The sequence below is a fragment of the Thalassophryne amazonica genome, chromosome 14 (assembly GCF_902500255.1).
Source record: "Thalassophryne amazonica chromosome 14, fThaAma1.1, whole genome shotgun sequence".
Lineage (NCBI taxonomy): Eukaryota > Metazoa > Chordata > Actinopteri > Batrachoidiformes > Batrachoididae > Thalassophryne > Thalassophryne amazonica.
The window spans coordinates 15,681,745-15,702,178 of record NC_047116.1 but is presented as its reverse complement, the minus strand read 5'-3'; the positions used below and the strand labels follow the sequence as shown (position 1 = coordinate 15,702,178).

At 40.8% G+C, this 20,434-nt stretch overlaps 1 protein-coding gene across 4 annotated transcripts in view; it reads right to left on the bottom strand.

The window, feature by feature from the left end:
* il1rapl1a (interleukin 1 receptor accessory protein-like 1a) overlaps positions 1-11,207 on the bottom strand; it is a 598,387-nt gene extending 587,180 nt beyond the window's left edge. Inside the window, exon 1 of one of the 4 annotated variants that reach the window (XM_034187275.1) lies at positions 10,867-11,207. The gene's annotated coding sequence lies outside the window, so the exon portion shown is untranslated. The remainder of the gene's footprint in view (positions 1-10,866) is intronic. The other 3 variants (XM_034187277.1, XM_034187274.1, XM_034187276.1) reach the window with 3 other exon arrangements.
* Between the last annotated feature and the right edge of the window lie 9,227 nt (positions 11,208-20,434).

The following is a 20,434-nucleotide window of genomic DNA, read 5'->3' as shown; positions in this document are numbered from 1 at the left end:
AGAATGAAACCGAATGTGACTTTTTAACCTCTTAAAACACATCTAGGTTACCCATTTTGAAGTTGTCCAAGGTCTGTGTCCCAAGAATGTTCCCTGTGAATTTCAAGAGTCTCGCAGTAATAGGACTGGACTTATGCTGAGCACAGACAGACAGAGATGGACGGACGGACAGACTGGAAAAAAGCCTTCGCAATACCCGATGGCCATATTTGATGGCCTTGGGTAAAAAATGACTCAATTAAAAACAAACCTATTTGAAAAACTCAAATAGGAATTTTCCTTCTTCACTGAACATAGCAGAGCATTTCTCAACCATTAACCTAGTTCACCTGGAATGTATCCTCAGGTTTTTGTTGTTGCTGTCGTTGTTGTTCTCGTGGGGGGGGGGGTATCTGGCTGGTAATATCTAAAAAAAATGTGTTTAATCAAATGCATGTCTTGGCAGCTTTCTCCATATGGTGAATATTGTGTGACAGCTTTCCTTAAATTACAAATATCAATCTGCCACAGTGGGCGCACAGCTGGCAGTGGCCTCGTGGGGGTCCATGTCAATGCGACTGCCCACCAAAACAAAGATATGAAACCATCAGATGTTTTGTGCAAACATAAGCAACCCCCCCCCCCCCCCCCACTACCCCAATCATGAATGTGCTAAAAAGACTAATTTGGACAGGACGGGATTGAAGGTGACAGACACAACAGCTAAAGGACGCTGGATCATTACCCCATGCACCGGAGAAGTGCCAAAGCAAGCTGTTGTTTTCACTGATGTGTATGTGTGTGTCTGTGGACTGGATAACACAAACCATGGAAAATTACTTGGATCAATATCTCAAGGTGATTAGATTTTGAAGTAGTTTGGTAAAAGGTCAAGGGCCAGGAAGACATGGTCCATACAAATCTTCTTTTTTTTTCTTTTGGTATTGTCTCAACAACCAAGAAGCTGAGATGGATCAAACTTGGTGGAAATATTACTTGGATATTTGTCTAGATGTGACTAGGTTTTGGAGTTGTTTTCTCAAAGGTCAATTTCAAGGAAAACACTCAAAAACATCATTCCAGGCATATTTATGTTTACTCACACATTTATATTCTAGTGTGTAAGGCAGGCAGGGTTTGCTAAACATCATGATTCCTGTCATTTTTTAAAGCAAAGCTGAAGTTGGCCCACTATGTGGTTCTGGATCACTTTGGTACCACTCCACCCCTCTTGCCACCCCTGCAGGAGAATAAAACAGATGTTAAAACCAAACGCTCACAATCTGCCGTGTGATCTACAGGATTCTCCCAAAATGCACCCCCCCATCAGCAGCTGTCCGCAGGAGGGAGTGCTACACTTACATCATCTCCACTCATTTATTGATGTACTTCACCACAGGATCATGTCCAAGCTCCGCTCAAGAAGACAACAGGTCTGCAGGGTGGCCTGATTCAATCAGCATTCAGGGAAAACACACAAACCATTCATCACCAGCAGGATGACGCGTCCTGCTCTGATGACCATTAAACCACCAACATGTCACCTTGCCATGGTCCCAGAGAGCCACGAGCAGCTGATCCTTTAATTTGTCAGTGTGTAAAAATCCAGATCCCAGCACACAGACATTGCCGTTTCCACTTAGGCTGTATATCGACTCCCCTGGTGGTGTGATCATAGCAGGTGCGATGTGTTCCACATGAATCAGAACAACTTCACAACTGTTTAAACACCAGCTAATCCAAAGGAAACCTGTAGCAGATCAGGAAGACCACCTTCTACTGAGCACAAAGAACATTTCAGTGCTGCTTCTTCCAGAAGGAATGCAAACAGGAGTGCCTGTGTCAGTTTGTAAGTGGACATGCATTGAAAGTGCACCCAGGGGCCCATCCATCCAGTGGAACATTCACTCATGGTACATTTTTCATTGTGGAATGTGGACACAAGTGATAAATATGATGTTGACGAGACAGAAATGCTTTAACCTTAATATTTTAGGAAAACATCTGTTATTTTCTCTGTAATTCCATGAAATGAAAGGCATCAAATGATGATCCATAACCAGGGTACTTGACACACCATTACATAAATGCACAAGTAAATATACATATGCCTATAATGGTGTTTTTGACTTCATCATATCACTTTTGACTGACTTCATTATGAAGTCATTCATACTTGGTTGTTGAGATATACAAAAGTGCTTTTCAGACAAGATTTTCCTTGACCTTTGACCAAACTACTCCAAAATCTGATCACCTCTAGATATCTATCTATGTAATATTCCCACCAGGTTTGATCCATCTAGGCTTCTTGGTTGTTGAGATTTATATATATATATATATATACACACACACACACACACACACACAAACAAAGTGTTTTTCAGAACAGGTATTTTCCTGACCTTGACTGTGGCCTTTGACCAAACTACTCCAAAATCTAATCACCTCTACATAACTATCCAATTAATATTTCCACCAAGTTTGAAGGAAATCCATCCAGCCATGTTTGAGTTACCTTGTCCACAGCCACACAACAGTGAAAAGAAAATCTTGCTACTGTTGCTTTACCAATGCACAGGGTAAAAATCTCAAAATATTCTCATGAGATGTTTTATTTGATATCATACTCAAAGTTAAATACAACATTTTGTCTATATTCCAACAAATGTCTGCATGCACAGGCAGTGCGTGTTTTGCATTTAGTGTTTGCGTTTCACATTTTGTTCAGACAAGTGTGTCAGCTTTAGGGTTAGAATAACAATAAGTATAAAAGGAATTCCTGCTTTTATCGCTCAGATAATCCATCATCTTGTTGTCCGTGCAGTCTGGGGAATGCATGGAATATTTACAGATTACACTGGAAAAATATCTATGAATGTGCAGTTTCATGCATATTTTAGGACAAATGTACTTAAAATAAAAAAGAATCAATAAAAAAAAATAGAAGACACTCCACAAAGGCCACATTTTGCTTAAAACCCCTGGGTCCCGGATACAAAATACGTACCAAATCAAATTTAAAATAAAATTACTAATTTTCTAGGATATTATCAATCTGCCATCCAAATTTCATCAACATCCTCTCACAACATTTTGAGTTAAATGTTATGTGCCAAACATATGTTCCAGAATATATTCTGAATCGCCTCCAAAACTGAATCACTTATTTCCTTGAACACTATCTATCCTCTCGTCAAATTTCATTGATAAATGTTCATTATTTTTGAGTTAGCCTGATAACAGACAAACTAACAGAAAAACAAACAAGTGCTGGTGAAAACATTACAGGCTTTGTGGCGGTAACAGAATAGATTTATTTAATTTAACCAGTTTAGTCCCATTGAGATTGAGACCTCTTTTGCAAGGGAGACCTTTCCACTTCACCTAACCTGCATGTCTTTAAATGTGGGAGGAAACTGGAGCACACCGAGGAAACCCATACAAGCACCAAAGTTGGCACAAATACTCCTTAGACATTACTCTTTTGAACAAACCGACTGGCCACTTGAATTTTCACTTGGCGGCCAGGTAGGGGTCAATTGAAGAATTACACAGGGGTCAAAATTAAAAATGCTCAAATCATTTCGAAAATTACACCACTTTATTTGTCTGATCATATAGATTCCAAAAAGGTGTAGTTTGGACTATCTATGAGTGAATGATCAGGAGTTATGGGGTAAAAACAGCAAATGGTGACAAAGGTCAGTTTCAGTTTGTACAGGGGTCAAACGTTAAAGTTCCTCCAATTTTGGTAAAAAGTCATGCAAATTATTGGTTGAGCTAATAGGATTAATAAATGGAATAGTTTTGATTGTGTTGAATGTTTAGTCTCCAAAATAAAGGTCAAACAATGTCAACGTCCACTGGATTCTCTGACATGTGACATATGTTACCCCATAACATGATAACTAAGCATGATACATGGTCCAAACTATTCCTTTTTAAAACCCTGTTAACCCAACTAATAATTTGCATCATGTTTTACCAAAATTGGAGCAGCTTTAACTTTTGACCCCTGTACAAACTGACACTGACCTTTGTCACCATTTTTGCTGTTTTTACCCCATAACTCCATAGCATTCAGTCATAGATAGTCCAAACTATACCTTTTTGGAATCTTTACAATCAGACAACCAATGTGGTGTAGCTTTCAATATGATTTGAGCATTTTCAATTTTGACCCCTGTGTAATTCTTCAACTGACCCCTTCCTGGCTGTCTATTGAAAATTCAAGTGGCCCGTCGGTTTGTTCAAAAGAGTAATGTCTAAGGAGTATTTGTGCCAACTTTGGTGCTTGTATCACCATTTGCACGATTTTGCTCTAAATATGCTTTTAGCTGCTGCACTAGAAAGGCCACAGGTGGGAATTTAACCCATGACCTTCTTGCTGCAAGGCAACAGTGCACTATGCCACTATGCTGCCAGGATGCATTTTGTGAAAAGGGGTTTGCACATAGAATAAGCACAAAAGAGAATGTTTCAACAAGATGTTATCAATAAATATAAGTATGAGAATAAAAGTACAAGAATTAAGTAAAGAGAGGGTGAAACACAGTTTGGCCTTTTAAGATATCATATTACCATGTTGGCCCAAATATAAGACACCCCCGATTATAAGAAACACCTGATTATAAGACACCCCTGATTATAAGAAGCACCTGATTATAAGACACCCCGATTATAAGAAACACCTGATTATAAGACACCCCTGATTATAAGAAGCACCTGATTATAAGACACCCCTGATTATAAGAAACACCTGATTATAAGACACCCCCGATTATAAGAAACACCTGATTATAAGACACCCCTGATTATAAGAAGCACCTGATTATAAGACACCCCTGATTATAAGAAGCACCTGATTATAAGACACCCCCGATTATAAGACACCCCTGATTATAAGAAGCACCTGATTATAAGACACCCCTGATTATAAGATGCACCTGATTATAAGACACCCCTGATTATAAGAAGCACCTGATTATAAAGACACACCTGATTATAAGACAACCCAGATGTATACCCAGATCAGTGCAGTTGTGTAAGTATTTCAAAACTTGTGTCTGTCTTTTTGTCTTATGGTGTTGTTTGAGTAACTTAGTTTGCATGTCGTGAAAAATAATTGGTTTAGTCCCTACAGTGTGATGTTCACATTATACACACGTATTCTAAATTGGAATAACATTTTACATATACATATACAATAACGTTTGCACCCCATGCTTCACGGTTGGGATGGTTTTCTTGGGGTTGTTCTCATCCTCTAAACATGGTAAGTGGATTCCAAAAAGCTCCATTCTGGTCTCATCTGACCACATGACCTTCTCCCATGCCTCCTCTGGATCATCCAGATGGTCACTGGTGAACTTCAAACGGGCCTGGACATGTACTGGCTTGAGCAGGGGGACCTTGCTGCCCTGCAGGATTTTAAACCATGACAGCATCATGTGTTACTAATGTAATCTTTGTGACTGTGGTCCCAGCTCTCTTCAGGTCATTAACCAGGTCCTCCTGTATAGTTCTGAGCTTTCTCAGAATCATCCTTACCCCACAAAGTGAGATCTTGCATGGAATCCCAGACTGAGGGAGATTGACAGTCATCTTGTGTTTCTTCCACTGTCTAATAAATAATCATAACAGTTGTTGTCTTCTACCAAGTTGCTTGCCTGTTGTCCTGTAGTCCATCCCAGCCTTGTGCGGGTCTACAGTTTTGTCCATGGTGTCCTTAGACAGCTCTTTGGTCTTGGCTATGGTGGACTGTGATTGAGTGTGTGAACAGGTGTCTTTTATACAGGTAACAAGTTCAAACAGGTGCAATTAATACAGGTAAAGAGTGCAGAATAAGAGGGCTTCTTAAAGAAAAATTAACAGGTCTGTGAGAGCCAGAATTCTTGCTGGTTGGTAGGGGATCAAATACTTATTTCATGCAATAAAATGCAAATTAATTATTTAAAAATCATACAATGTGATTTTCTGGATTTTTTTTTTTTTTTTTTTTTAGATTCTGTCTCTCACAGTTGAAGTGTACCTACGAGGTCTGTGAGAAAAGTATCCGACCTTTTTATTTTTTTCAAAAACTATATGGATTTGAATCATGTACGCTTGCATCAGACAAGCTTGAACCTTCATGCGCATGCGTGAGTTTTTTCACGCCTGTCGGTTGCGTCATTCACCTGTGGGCAGGCTTTGAGTGAGCACTGGTCCACCCCCCTCGTCGGATTTTTATTGTTTAGGAATGGCGGAGCAACTGCTGCTTTGTTCCATGAAAAAAATAAAATAAAATAAATAAATAAAAAGGTCGGATAGTTTTCTCACAGACCTCGTACAATAAAAATTACAGACCTCTCCATTCTTTGTAGGTGGGAAAACCTGCAAAACGGACAGGGGGTCAAATACTTATTTTCCCAACTGTAAGCTGTGGGTAGAGTTGAAAAACAGCAGAACATGAGATGGAGATATCTGAGATTTGTTATCTACAGCCAGTAATCCTGATGTTGGTTACGAGTGAGTTTTATATATCATGCCCAGTGAAAACATGTCAACACACAAATAAGCCTGAGGTTGGGCTCAAAAACTTGGCCTTCTTCAAATTAGGGCTTGGATGCCTCCCATGATGCTTCCACTTCAGGAGAAATGCTACATATGTAACAGGTCATATCTTGCAGTGCCTAAATGGCACTTAATGTTACTAATAAGATGGATCTCTGTGGACTACAATGTTTGAAGATGACACTGATCTCTTGTGACAGTAGAGAGCAGGTTGAGATGAGCCTAGAAAGGTGGCGGTATGCTCTGGAGAGAAGGAGAATGAACATCAGCAGGAGCAAAATGGTGTACGTTTGTGTGAATGAGAGGGGGTCAACTGTTCAAAGTAATGGAGAGTTTGGGAGAATAGTGAAGGTTAGAGTGCAGGCAGGGTGGAAAAGATTGGCACAAGTAATGTTAATCTTCTCCTTTTTTCACCAGTTGCCCTTTCTGATGCGATTCCACGTGACATGGAGAATTAACATGGGTGCTCTTCAACCAGGAACCTTCTGCTTTGGAAGCAAACCATCACCACTAGGCCCCAGAAGAGTGGCAGGAGTGATTTTTGACAACATTGGATCTGATGCACTGAAAGGGAAATTTAACAACATGGTAATGAGACAAGCTATGCTGTGTGGCTCAGAGGCATTGGCACTACCTAAAAAGACAGGAGGTTGAGCTGGAGTTAGCAGAGATGAAGAAGATGGACAGGATTAGGAATGACCAGCACAGGTAGGACAGTTTGGAGTCAAAATCAGAGAGGTGAGACTGAGATGGTTTGGAAATATACAGTGGATGGATGCAGGGTATATAGTGAAGAGGATGCTGAGGATGTAGCCGCCAGGCAGGAAGAGAAGAGGGAGGCCAAATAAGAGGTTTATGGATGTGTGAGGGCATGCAGGTGGTTGGTGTGACAGAGAAAGATGCAGAGGACAGAGTGAGATGGTGATGATGATCTGCTGTGGTGAGCCCTGATGGGATCAGCAGAGAGAGGAAGAAAATGTTGGTGAAAAGATGGTTAAAATTAACACATAAAGTATGTTACTATGTATGATGGTAGAAAATCCCAAGAGTGCACAAATTTTAGACAGTGTGACTGTCACATCTCATATCCCACTAACAACAATAACAAAACTAATATTAAACTTAACCCATGAGTGAAAATAAATGGTGAAAATACAGTGAGTGGTTGCAGCCCACAGTGGGGAAAAAAAAAGGAGCTGTCTGCTTCAGCACCATGGACAGCTCTGTCATCTTTCCTGGCAGCAGCAGTCTGTCAGTTTTATCTGCTGCACTTTGTAAAACCACAGTGAAATGACTCCATTAATGCTCTGCCTATGCTCGTCAAAATTACACCGAAAATCCAGAGTGACGCACAGAAATATTCTTCCATGGCTTTTCCAAAATTTGTGAACCAGAGATGTGGCTCACCTCCAACTGGCTCTGGCATGTCTTCTGTGCCCGCACAGATAAATGTAGGTCACCTGACATATTCAAAAACTAAAGCTGCTGCCTGCTTTGATTAACAGAAGGCCACGGCTCGGTGTCTTCACGCAGTGTGAACCTCTGTCGGTTGGTGTGAGACATGTCAGTGTAAACGCGCCAAGTGGAAATGCACAGCAAAACATTTTGATGAAACTTCCAAAAGTGGCAGATTGCACGCATGCAAGTAGCCGCTGCAGAGTTTGACTTGACCAAGTGATGCTAATCATGTAGGTCAACACACATAAAAATTTTCCATGTAGAATCACATTATAGCACTAAATATACACTCAACAAAAATATAAATGCAACACTTTTGGTTTTGCTCCCATTTTGTATGAGATGAACTCAAAGATCTAAAACTTTTTCCACATACACAATATCACCATTTCCCTCAAATATTGTTCACAAACCAGGCTAAATCTGTGATAGTGAGCACTTCTCCTTTGCTGAGATAATCCATCCCACCTCACAGGTGTGCCATACCAAGATGCTGATTAGACACCATGATTAGTGCACAGGTGTGCCTTAGACTGTCTACAATAAAAGGCCACTCTGAAAGGTGCAGTTTTATCACACAGCACAATGCCACAGATGTCGCAAGATTTGAGGGAGCGTGCAATTGGCATGCTGACAGCAGGAATGTCAACCAGAGCTGTTGCTCGTGTATTGAATGTTCATTTCTCTACCATAAGCCGTCTCCAAAGGTGTTTCAGAGAATTTGACAGTACATCCAACCAGCCTCACAACCGCAGACCACGTGTAACCACACCAGCCCAGGACCTCCACATCCAGCATGTTCACCTCCAAGATCGTCTGAGACCAGCCACTCGGACAGCTGCTGAAACAATTGGTTTGCATATATATTTTTGTTGAGTATATATGCCCCATCAGTTTATATTTGTCTTTGTAACTGACCTGTGTCTTATCTGACTGTACACACAGATGTCACACCAAATGAAGATCAACATGTAAATGTGATGTAGAACTATATCTAAAGCAACATTCACACGTGTGGTTGAATTGATCTGACCTGATTTCTTGTAAAATTGTATTTCTAATGTGATTTTAATTCATTTTTTTCCCTTGGCCATCACAACAGGTTTTTCCTCATGACTTGTATCTGATCTGACTGTTCACACAGCAGTCACAACAGCAGAGATAAGACACAAATCACATTTAGCACTACATATGTACAGCACCATTCACATTAACAGTTGAAGTTAGCAGAATCTGATTTTGTTTAAAGTTATTTGTCATTGTTTTAAATAACCTGTATGAACTGACTGATCACAAAGCACAGACATCAAACAGTGGTTTTATGCAAAACAGATACCGCAGATCTATGACAACATTTACATTCCTGGCTGAGGTGACCTTTATCAGTTTTTTGTTTTTTAGGGTAGAAGAATAGTACACCACCGCACCCAAACCCCCCCAGCACCAGCAGTGCAGTTTGTATTTCACTCATGTTTTTGACTGGTGATCAGTCACACACAGCAGTCATATCAGTGGAGATAAAACTAAAAATAAGATAGCACCATGTGCACACTTGAACAAAATCTGTCGGGAAAACAGCTAATTTGGCACTTGCTGGAAAACAAAATAACTCAGTCAATCACTTCAACCAGTAATGTGAACGAAGCCATTCCTCCTTCCACGTGGATCTATACTGTACCGGACTTCTTACATTCTATCCTTAAACCGAGATAACTCATTTTTTTCAAAACGTGTTTTAATCAAATTAAATTTGCGTCACGATTGACAGTGTGCATCTTCAAAGACAGTTTGTCTAATCCTGACCCATTTCCAGAAAAAAAAACCTAAAAACAAAAGACGGGATAAAATCAGGAAAACCATCGTGAATCAGCGTTCCTGCGTCACGCGCTGGAATTGGCACGGCTCGACCCGCGAGAACGCGCTGTTTTTGTCTCCTTTGGAAACTGGTCCAGTTGGTGGAAAGGTTAAGCAACCCGTGCACGCGTGTGACGATCATTCCAGCACAGCGGAAATGTAACACGGATCAAATTTGGGCAACAAAAGCGCGCAAAACCTTCGTGTATGAACATACACACACACACACACACACACAAACACACAGAATTTTGCAATGCGTGCCCGAAGCCCACGCGCGCCTCAGAAAGAGGCACTCACACTCACACACACACACACACACACACACACACACACACACACACACACACACACACACACACACACACACACACACACACACACACACAGAGAGAGAGAGAGAGAGAGAGAGAGAGAGAGAGAGAGAGAGAGAGAGAGAGAGAGAGAGAGAGAGAGAGAGAGAGAGAGAGAGAGAGAAGTTATTTTCTGTGCTGCAACCAATAAAAACTTGGGTCTGTTTCTTTGTCGGAGCGCTGCCTCAGTGCATCCAGCGCATAAAGGGAGGATTGTGCACATAATCAGGCTTACTGGCTCCAGGGGAAGCTGCGCTTCGTTTACACCTTTATCTAAATCCTCTCCTTATTGAGCTCCAGTGCGCCCAGCGGGCCGGTGAGTGAGCCCGCACTGCAGAGGGCTTCTCCACATCTGGTGCAAAAAACAGGTGCAGCCAGTCCCACTGCAAGTTAATGCACAAAAATTGTGGCTCACTAAGCGGAGAATGCTCTACTTAATCGTCCATGTTTCCATAAAATAATCTATATTTATCCTCATTAAGGCTGCAGCAGGGACCCAACTTCTCCTCCTTTATCCCATTCTGCTGCGACTGTCGGACGAAATCCAACAACCATAGATGATCGATTCATGGCGCATATGAATCTGTATATTTTAGGCTTGCGACCTTTATTAAATAATATGAACAAGTTAAAAATTACACATGTGTTATGTGGGAAATTGGCCTACCGTCAACTCGATTCCAAATTGGTACGACGCCGTTTGTCAGTCAGTGAAGGTGTCGGACATCACAACTCCGAGTCAGCAGAGAAAACACGTTTCCAAAAAATATGTGGAAGCCAGTAAAAGTCTACGTTTCAGCGAGGTCCATTCAGCCTGTCCTCCTTTCTAATCCAAACAGAATAATGGAGATACTGTCTCTGTCCTTTGGGGAAGAAGTGCGCCAAGCGCTCTCCTACGCAGCGTGACTTGGCGCGCTCCAACTAATGATGGGCAGAGATGGAAAAACCAAAAAGGACACAATCGCCTGAGATTAAAAACAAAATCTGGATATAAAACGAGTGGAGCCGAAGCTTCCAAATGATCAGCACCTCCCAAGCATATGAGCTGACTTTTACGCAAATCGTCCTCCGTTAAATCCTCTCTCGGTGACCAGTCCTGACGCACTGCCGGTGCGCTCCGCGCTCAGCCGCGCCGCGCTGGACGTGGCAAAAAAAAAAAAAAAAAAAGAAACGCATGAAGATAATGGTCAGATCCGACAGGGGTTTCCTTCTCAGCCCTGCTCCGAGGTTGCAATGCACACGAAAAGCTCTCTCCGCGGTCCTAGTGCACCGCACACCGTCCCCTGTTGCACTAACGCGCGCCGCCACGGCGCTCCCTGCACACACACACACACACACACACCCACCCCCACCCTCCACCAACAGATAAAAACTGTGGAAAAGAATTTACATCGGACAAGAACACCTCACAAAAAGGTTGACACAGGTGTGTGTGCGTGAGAGAGAGATATGTAAATTCATAAATGCATCCATTTTCTGCTGCTGTTCTGGGTCCGGGTCACGCTGTAAGTAAACCAAAACGCTCATCCCACACTTCCCTATCCTCAAACAATTAATGTGACTCTTTTGAGTCATTCCCAAGCCGGCAGGAGGCTTGGAGAGACTGCAGCATGTCCTGAGTCTTTCCCAGGTCCTTCTTCCAATTGCCTGGAAGATCTTCCTTGGGAGATGACCAGGGGACATTTTCACTGGATGCCTGACAAACCTCAGCGTGCTCCTTTCCATGCCAAGAAGCAGCAGCTCTACTCCAGGTACCTCCCAGATATTTGAGGGTCTCATGCTGTCCCAGAGTGTAAGAGAAATCACATTTCTGCTGCTTGTATCTTGACCTTGTTCTTTCTGTTATCCCCAAACTTTATGACTACAGGTGAGGACAGAAGTGTAAATCAATTGGTGAATTGAGTCTCACCTTCTGGTTCAACTCTTTCTTCAAAACAAAGGTCTGGCACAATGTCTGTAAGACACTAGAAGCTGATCAAGTCCATCTATTGATCTCATGCTCCAACTCACCCCCACTCGTGAACAAGACCCAAGATACTTGAACTCCTCCACTTGGACAATAACTATCCCCTGACCCGGAGGGGACAATCCACCCTTTTCTAAAAGCAGACCATGGTCTCAGCTTTTGGAGGTGCTGATCTTCATCCCAGTTGCTTCACACGGCACATCTCAGATCACTGTCTGATGGAGTCAAGAGAACCACATCATTTATGAAATACAGAAATGTAATTACAAATTCACCAAATTGAACACCCTCCAGTTCCTGACTGCAACTTGAAATGTTGTCCGTGAACATCACAAATAGAACTGCTGACAAGAGATTTTAATTATGTCATAAAATCGGAACAAAGTATGCAGTAATTAACCCAATGTTTAAAAAATGAGTGAAGAGGTTAGAATAAAAGGAAACAAGAACAAACAGAGATTTCTGGCATTTGCCAATCTGGATTGCCTCCAAAATTCAATGGAGTCTTCCATGCCCAAATATCTATCTGTGGTGCAAATTACGTGAGAATCCTTGAAGTAGTTTTGACGTAATTCTTCAAAGCCTGTAAAGTAAAGTCCCTTCGGCTGCTCCCTTGTTTGCACTCGGGGTCGCCACAGCAAATCCAAGGTGGATCTGCATGTTGAATTGGCACAGGTTTTACGCAGGATGCCCTTCCTGACGCAACTCCACATTACATGGAGAAATGTGGCAGGGGTGGGATTTGAACCCGGAGCCTTCTGAACTGAAACCAAGCGCATTAACCACTTGGCCACCACCCCTCATAAAGTGAAATCTTGGTCCAGAATCCGGATCCGGATCACCTCCAAAATTTAATGGGTTCTTCCATGGTCTAATATGTATCTGTGGTGAAAATTTTGTCAAAATCCGTGCAGTAGTTTTGATGTAATCCTGCTAACAGACAGACAAATAAATAAATAAGTAAATGCCAATGGTTTTATTTCATCCTTGGTGGAGGTAATAAAATTTGGAGATCAGAATTTAACATAAGAATAATAATATGAGAGAAACGTCGTGCAGCGGCGCGAAGCTCACTCATGGTACAGGGCGTCCTAAACAGGAAGTGCCAAAATTCAAGTCCACATTAAACAGGAAATGTTCACTTCCTGGACTGACAGACGAGATCCCATGGAATCTCGCGGGAACACAGTGGCAAGCTCACACTCAAACAGGAAGTGCCGAATTCTCAGTCACAGTGAAATGGGAAATGTTGAACACTTCCTGGCATGGGTGGAGCTAGAGTAGAGGCCGGGGTTTCGCCTGAAATACAATTGACATGTCATGGCACCACACCTCTCTTTGAAAAACCTGCATTTTCAAATCAGTGAGTCACACTGACTGCTAGCTTCCTTATGTCCAGTAGTTTGTGCTGTGTACCACAAAAAGTTCTAATCCACCTTAGTAGAAAAAGAAAAATGTTTGCTTCAGATTTGAACTGAACACGTTGTTTAAACTATGGACTTCTAATCACACCAAACTTATACTGGTGAGTAAACAACCATATTTTATGTCAGAAATGAGGTCCAGGTTGTTAAAAGCAACATTTCTCCTTTAATTCAGGTTGCCATGTCTGTCTGTTAGGTGTTAAGAGTGCAAACATGTTTAATGTAACAAACAACAGCTGGTTCCTTCTCTGTTGGCTTATTAGTGCAGCAGATAACTGAAACGATCTGTCAAATGGTGATACAAGCATCAAATTCAGCACAAATACAGCTGGAGCAAAATTAATGGAGCAACTTTAACTTTTGATCCCTGTACAAACTAAACTGACCTTTGTCACCATTCTTATCATTTATCATTCTTACCATGTTTCCATCCCCTGACTTGTCTAAAGAAAACTGTCAGTAAAACTGATTATTATTTACAGGTTTTATCAAGTTTTAGAGATTTGCTTTCAGTCTGAGTTTGAGGAAGATCATTTTAGAAATTTTTATCCTTTATTTTTTGTTTTTCTTGTATTTAAAATGGCATAAACAAATTAAAATGTGTGAAATTCCAAGTGTTCCAATACTTTGGGAGGGCACAGTAGCCTAACCTTATGATGAGTGCAAAATGAGTGTGGTATTATTACTGTTTTGTTTAAGAATGTTTAATTTTCACTGTTGCTCCACTTTGCATCAAATCATAGTCATATCGTATATCATATTGATATGAAAATTCAGTAAGGTATATCTTTTATTATACATTTCAAATCTAAGGTGGAACTCTATTAGTGTTTACTAAGGTACACCTAAATATCTTTAAGAAAAAAAAGAGAGAGAGAGTGGAGCCACTTAGGTGCCTGGTCTTGAGAACCAGGGATGGTAGGTTGAAAAGCTTTTTTATCCCATGGGAACTCTCCCTATCCACCTAAGCGGCTCAAGAATATGGACATCATGTATATAAGTGACATTTACATGACAATTTATATGACAATATTGAGATATGATAATTTGGCCATATTGTGCAGCCCTACTGTCAACTAGCTGAAAACTTTGAATATTAATTTACATCTACATTTAAAAAAAATGCTCAAAGTGGCAGGGGGTTAAGAGGGCTGTAATTAGGGGTTTCAGCTGAAAAGCAAAAAAAAGAAAAAAAAAAAGAAAAATGCTTAAAAAGGTGGGGAGTATGGGGGGGCAGAGCACCTCCAGAAGCTGAAAGGCAAAACAAGGAAAATGCGTAAAAAGGTGGGGGTCTGAAGCTGAAAGGTTTTAGTCATGCTCATGCTCCCAAGACCAATTTTACTGAAAAAAGTCTGAAGGACCTAAATGACATGGTTAGATGGCAAGCAGCTTTTCCAGGCATGTGAGAGGCAAATAACGAAAAATGCTTAAAAAGGCGGGGGGTAAGTAAGTAAGTAAACTAATGATGAAGTGAGCGCCATGATGAAGAGTGGAAAGGCAATTTGTCCTGATGACATACCAGTGGAGGCATGGAAAAGTCTAAGAGCAATAGCAGTGGTGTTTTTAACCAGATTATTTAATACACTATTGGAACATGAGAGGATGCCTGAGTAGTGGGGAAGAAGTTTTTCCTGTTTTTAAAAACATGAGTAATGTGCAGAACTACAGAGGAATAAAGTTGATCAGCAGACAGCATGAAGTTATGGGAAAGAGTAGTGGAAGGTAAACATAGAAAAAAAAGAGGTGAAGATCTGTGAGCAGCAGAATGGTTTCATACCAAGAACGAGCACTACAGATGCAATGTTTGCTCTGAGAGTGCTGATGGAGAAGTATAGAGAAGGGCAGAAGGAGCTGCATTGTGTGTTTGTGGATTTAGAGAAAGCTTGTCACGGGGTGCCAAGATAACAGGTATGGTAGCATCTGAGAAAGATTGAAGTGGCAGAGAAGTATGTGAGGCTACTGCAGGATGTGCAGAAGGACAGTGTGACAGCAGTGAGATATCAAGTAGGAATGACAGATGTGTTCAAGGAGGTGGGATTACATCAAGGATCAGCTCTGAGCCATTCCTTGTTTGCAATGGTGATGGACAGGTTTATGGACAGCATCAGACAGGAGTCTCCATGGATGACCGTGTTTGGAAATGGCATTGAGATCGACAGTGGGAGTAGAGAGCAGGCTGAGAAAAACAGGAGAGGTGGAGATACACTCTGGAGAAATGGGGAATGAAAGTCAATCTGAGGAGGAGGAGGAGGTCAAAGAGGAGGGGGTTTATGGATGTGCTGAGGGAGAACAAGCAGGTGGTTGGTGTGACAGAGATGCAGAGGATAATCTGCTGTGGCCCATACCGGGAGCAGTTGAAAGACAACAAAAAAGAAGAAGCTCTCATGTTAAATGAAAAACCTTCATACTACTTGGCACGCAACTTGGGCGCACTTTCTGGGACAGCCGGAGGACAACAAGCAGAATAAGTAGGGTAAGGTAAGATGAACTATCATGTTTTTAAAATGGTATAGTCATTTTTAAAAGTATATTTACACTTAGTGAGGTAAACGTGCACACAGCGTTCATACTGACATTTGTGTCAAAGTGGTGACAAGAAGCAGTTTACTCATGGATACTTTGTGACTCATATAATCACATTCACTAGCCCATTAGATTCTGCTTGCTAATGTGGTATTTACATTATAATAATGTGGTAACTCAATTTATTTTGCTTCTTGTTGCATGAACCAGTAGCACCACATTTCCAAAATAAACGTGATTTATACATTTTTTGTTTGTTTGTTTTTTCTCTCTTCATGATGCAATTTTGGTCACATGTCACCAGTGGTGGGCACAGCTAACCAAAAAGTTAGCTTCGATAACCGTTAATCCACTAACTGTAAAGTTAACTTTTGTAACGCTAAATCGATAAATCCCTAAAAAAAAATGAGCGGAAGTTACAGATAAAAGCTAAACCAATAACTTTACTGACTTCAGTACACGGCGGCTACTAACACAACAACAAGTCAGCGCTTCCATCTCAGATCAGCCTTCTCTCAGCAAATGAAACCTGGTTATCGGAGAGAAAGGCGAGAGAGGAGAAAAACAATTTCTCTTCACACCATACAGACTTGCTACATATTTCACTGGAGTCTTGCACAGGCACACAGTTTGCACAGGCCGACAGCCGTGATGTTAATTTCAATAACCTGTCCAGAATTAGTTTGTTCAAACTTATAACCATAAGTCAAAACTGTCTGCCTGTGCAAGACCCCAGTGAAATGACCGGCAGGTCTGTATGGTGTGAAAAGAAATTATCTTTTTTTCTTCCCTTCCTCTTCCTTTTCTCTCTGGTAGTCACCTCTCCTCTGCCTACAGAGGACAGAGCTCTACCATTCATGGCTGTCTGTCTGCTACAAAACATGTAACAGACAGGCACTAAAATATCTGATTTTAGACTTTACAAATGTTTTTAACTGTTAAGCTTTATTCACTATGCCCGCAAAAATATGTTAGAGATCTAAAAGTTATTGGAACTAAATTTATCGGAAGATAACGGGTCCGCTGATGGTTTTCAGTGTTATCTGGAAAGTTAATCTGCTAATGAAAATGTTAGCTTCAATAATTAGGGGCTAGGTGGATTAGCAGAACTGTGCCCACCACTGGATGTGACTAATACTCTGGTGTGACATATAGTCCAGAAAATTCAGTGTATCATTTAAAATGTCAAAATATGTTAAAACATAGGATTAAATGTCTCTTTAATCAGAAATGTTTCAAGCTGAACCACTGAATGAAGACTCCTCTCATTAAACTGTGATGAACTTCATCCATGTGCCAAATACGTAAATCATTTCTAAGTTGTATTTAACCCCTTAACGCCCGAATTTATATAGCTGTATATAAAAAAAATGTTTTGTGTGTGTTTTTGCCTTTAAGTAGATGGTAAATGATGTTGAGATTATTAATTTCACTTTTGCACAAAAACTAGATAGTAATATTGGGTATTCTGGTAATGACTTTATGTTATAATGTTATAATAATAATGATGGTATGTTGCAAATTTGCGACAACAGGCATACAGGTCAATTTGGTAAGTTGCATATTTGAGTCAGAGATTGTAGCATATATGCAACGATGGGCGTTAAGGGGTTAACAATACAAATTTTATATATGAATCAGCCAGGTCATGTGAGAAATCGTTTGTGTCCTTTGACACATTTTGTGCAATCAGCCAGAGGATTCTTAACAAAATGCTGCAAGAACAGCTGCAGAATCCATTAAAGGGCTCTGGATCCTTTACACAAGAAAAATGTCTGCTTTTGACTGTAATTGACTTGCACTGTGTTCAGCAGACTGCCTGTGAAGTCAGAAGAATGACAGCAATTCAGTCAGTGTGCAAATATTCAAAGCTTTATTCACATCTCTGTTCTCAAACTGAATTTTTCAATTGGGTTACTGAAAGACCCAAAGACCCATTTTGGTGCAAACTGAATCAGATGGAAGTTCAAATCCATGATCATGTATATTGATGTTTGTGGGATAAATACTCTGAGTATTTGATACAGACAGCAACAAAATATGGTATATTTTACTTTGTAAACAAGCTACACTTTTTGGGGGTAAACAGTTGAAATCACACTCGGAAACATAAATGTTGATATGATTCGGTGTTTCCTTGTGTCATATGAATGTTTATGAGTTCCTGGAACGTTCCATTCAACTCACCGCGCTTGAATGGAATGTTCCAGCTTTCACCTCATGAAATATTCGTTCCACTGAAAGAATGAAAAACATTCATTATTTGTTTTATATAATGGTGAAAATAAATCCCTGTCATTTGATATTTTATTAATTTATAAACAACAGAAAAGGGACTTACATTTTGGTGCGTCACTGCTGCTTAAAAATCCAACACAAACTTTAAATTATAGTCCAAAATTGTGACGATGTAGTACGTGATGCCATGTACTGACTTTGTGTATTCCCCCCAAAAAAAGACTTCAGGTAGATCCTCAGTCCAGTGAAAAATCACATTAGAAATTCGTCCAGCTTTTAACCCTAACAGCTCTTCATGCCTCCAGAAGGCTTACAGCAGAGTGGATTTGTTTTTTTGAGTTAGAAGAATTAGCAGCATCAATTAGCTCCTTCAAATCATCGTCCGTCAGCAAAACAAACTCTGTTTAGCTAAACGCCGCCCCCGGTAGTGTGAGCTGGTCAGGTGTGTAATGACACATTTCATATAGCACCAAAATTGCAGGCTAAAAAAGAACTATTGTATGGTCAATGAAACACAAAGGCAAATAGTATATGAATAATCCATGTCACGTGACATACAACCCACCAGTCAAATGACAAGGATCCACTCAGCCGTTAGACACTGTTCCATCTGTTTCTCTTTTGTATTTTCTGCTGCTGCTACTGCTGTGGTGAACGTTTCACCTCAACAGTAACATAAAGCATTGCAATCTGCAGAATGACACATTTATTTATCAGTACATTTTACCCAGAATGCATTGCATTGGCACAACTTGAAGTGGTGGCCAGTGATTGTTCACCTTTCAGCACGTGTGCATTGGTATATTAATCATATGCTAATTGTGTGAATGACGTAGTGGGTACTGACTTTTTGATTGGCTGAGAATTTACATACTACTAGAAATATCCTACAAATAATATTCTCATCCCCAGGCTATATATAATCTCACCCATGCTCCACCTTTTTACCCATATATGGACTGTGGACCCTCCACACACACACACACACACACACACACACACACACACACACACACACACACACACACACACACACACACACACACACACACACACTAGGTGCTTTATATATACGATAAACTACAACAAACACCTTTACAATCTGAAAGAAGTTGTGTAATTATTGTTTTAAGGGTGAAAGGGTTCCTTTGTATTGTCTGCCACCCTTTAAATAATTCATTAAGATTCCTTTGATGGCAATTATGAGTAAATTTTCCTGAGCTAACAGCAGCAATGACAGCAGAAAGTTGTCAACCAGGAAATCACCCCCGGTGAGTTTTGTAAAAATCTGCACTGGATAAACTCAAGACCTAAACATGAATGTCATATTTAGAGATGCCTTGGAGTTCATTGTAATGTGTGAAAAATTTGTGTGCCTGGCTCAAGATGTATAGTCTGAGTCAAAATGTGATACTTTGCTCACTGATCTCATGAACTAATTAAGAGGAAAATCAGGCCACTGTTGCTATGGTGATTATTCACCCCACGGGGACTACCCATGTGACAAGTTTGGTCTCGGAAGGCCTTGGAGATATAGTAAATCGTAAACGGACTGCATTTATATAGCGCTTTTCCATCTGCATCAGACGCTCAAAGCACTTTACAATAATGCCTCATATTCACCCTGATGTCAGGCTGCTGCCATGCAAGGCGCCCGCTACATACAGGGAGCAACTAGGGGATTAAGGACCTTGCCCAAAGGCCCGTAGTGATTTTCCGGTCAGGCTGGGATTTGAACGGAGGATCCTCTGATCTCAAGCCCAACACTTAACAACTACACCATCACCACCCCTGAGGTGATGGTGATAGTGGCAACAGTTCGAATGGTTGGACATACATACAGTGCTGTTGACTATGTGCCATGCTAATACATTGTTTAGACTGGTAGATGATGATGATGATGATGATGATAATAATGCTAATAATAATATGAGCGAAGCGTCGTGCAGTGGCGAGACGCTCACTCATAGTACAGGGTGCCCTAAACAGAAGTGCCAGTTTTCAAATCCACAGTAAAACAGGAAATGTTCAAATGTAAAACACTTCCTGGATTGACAGATGAGATTCCAAGGAATCTCACGGGA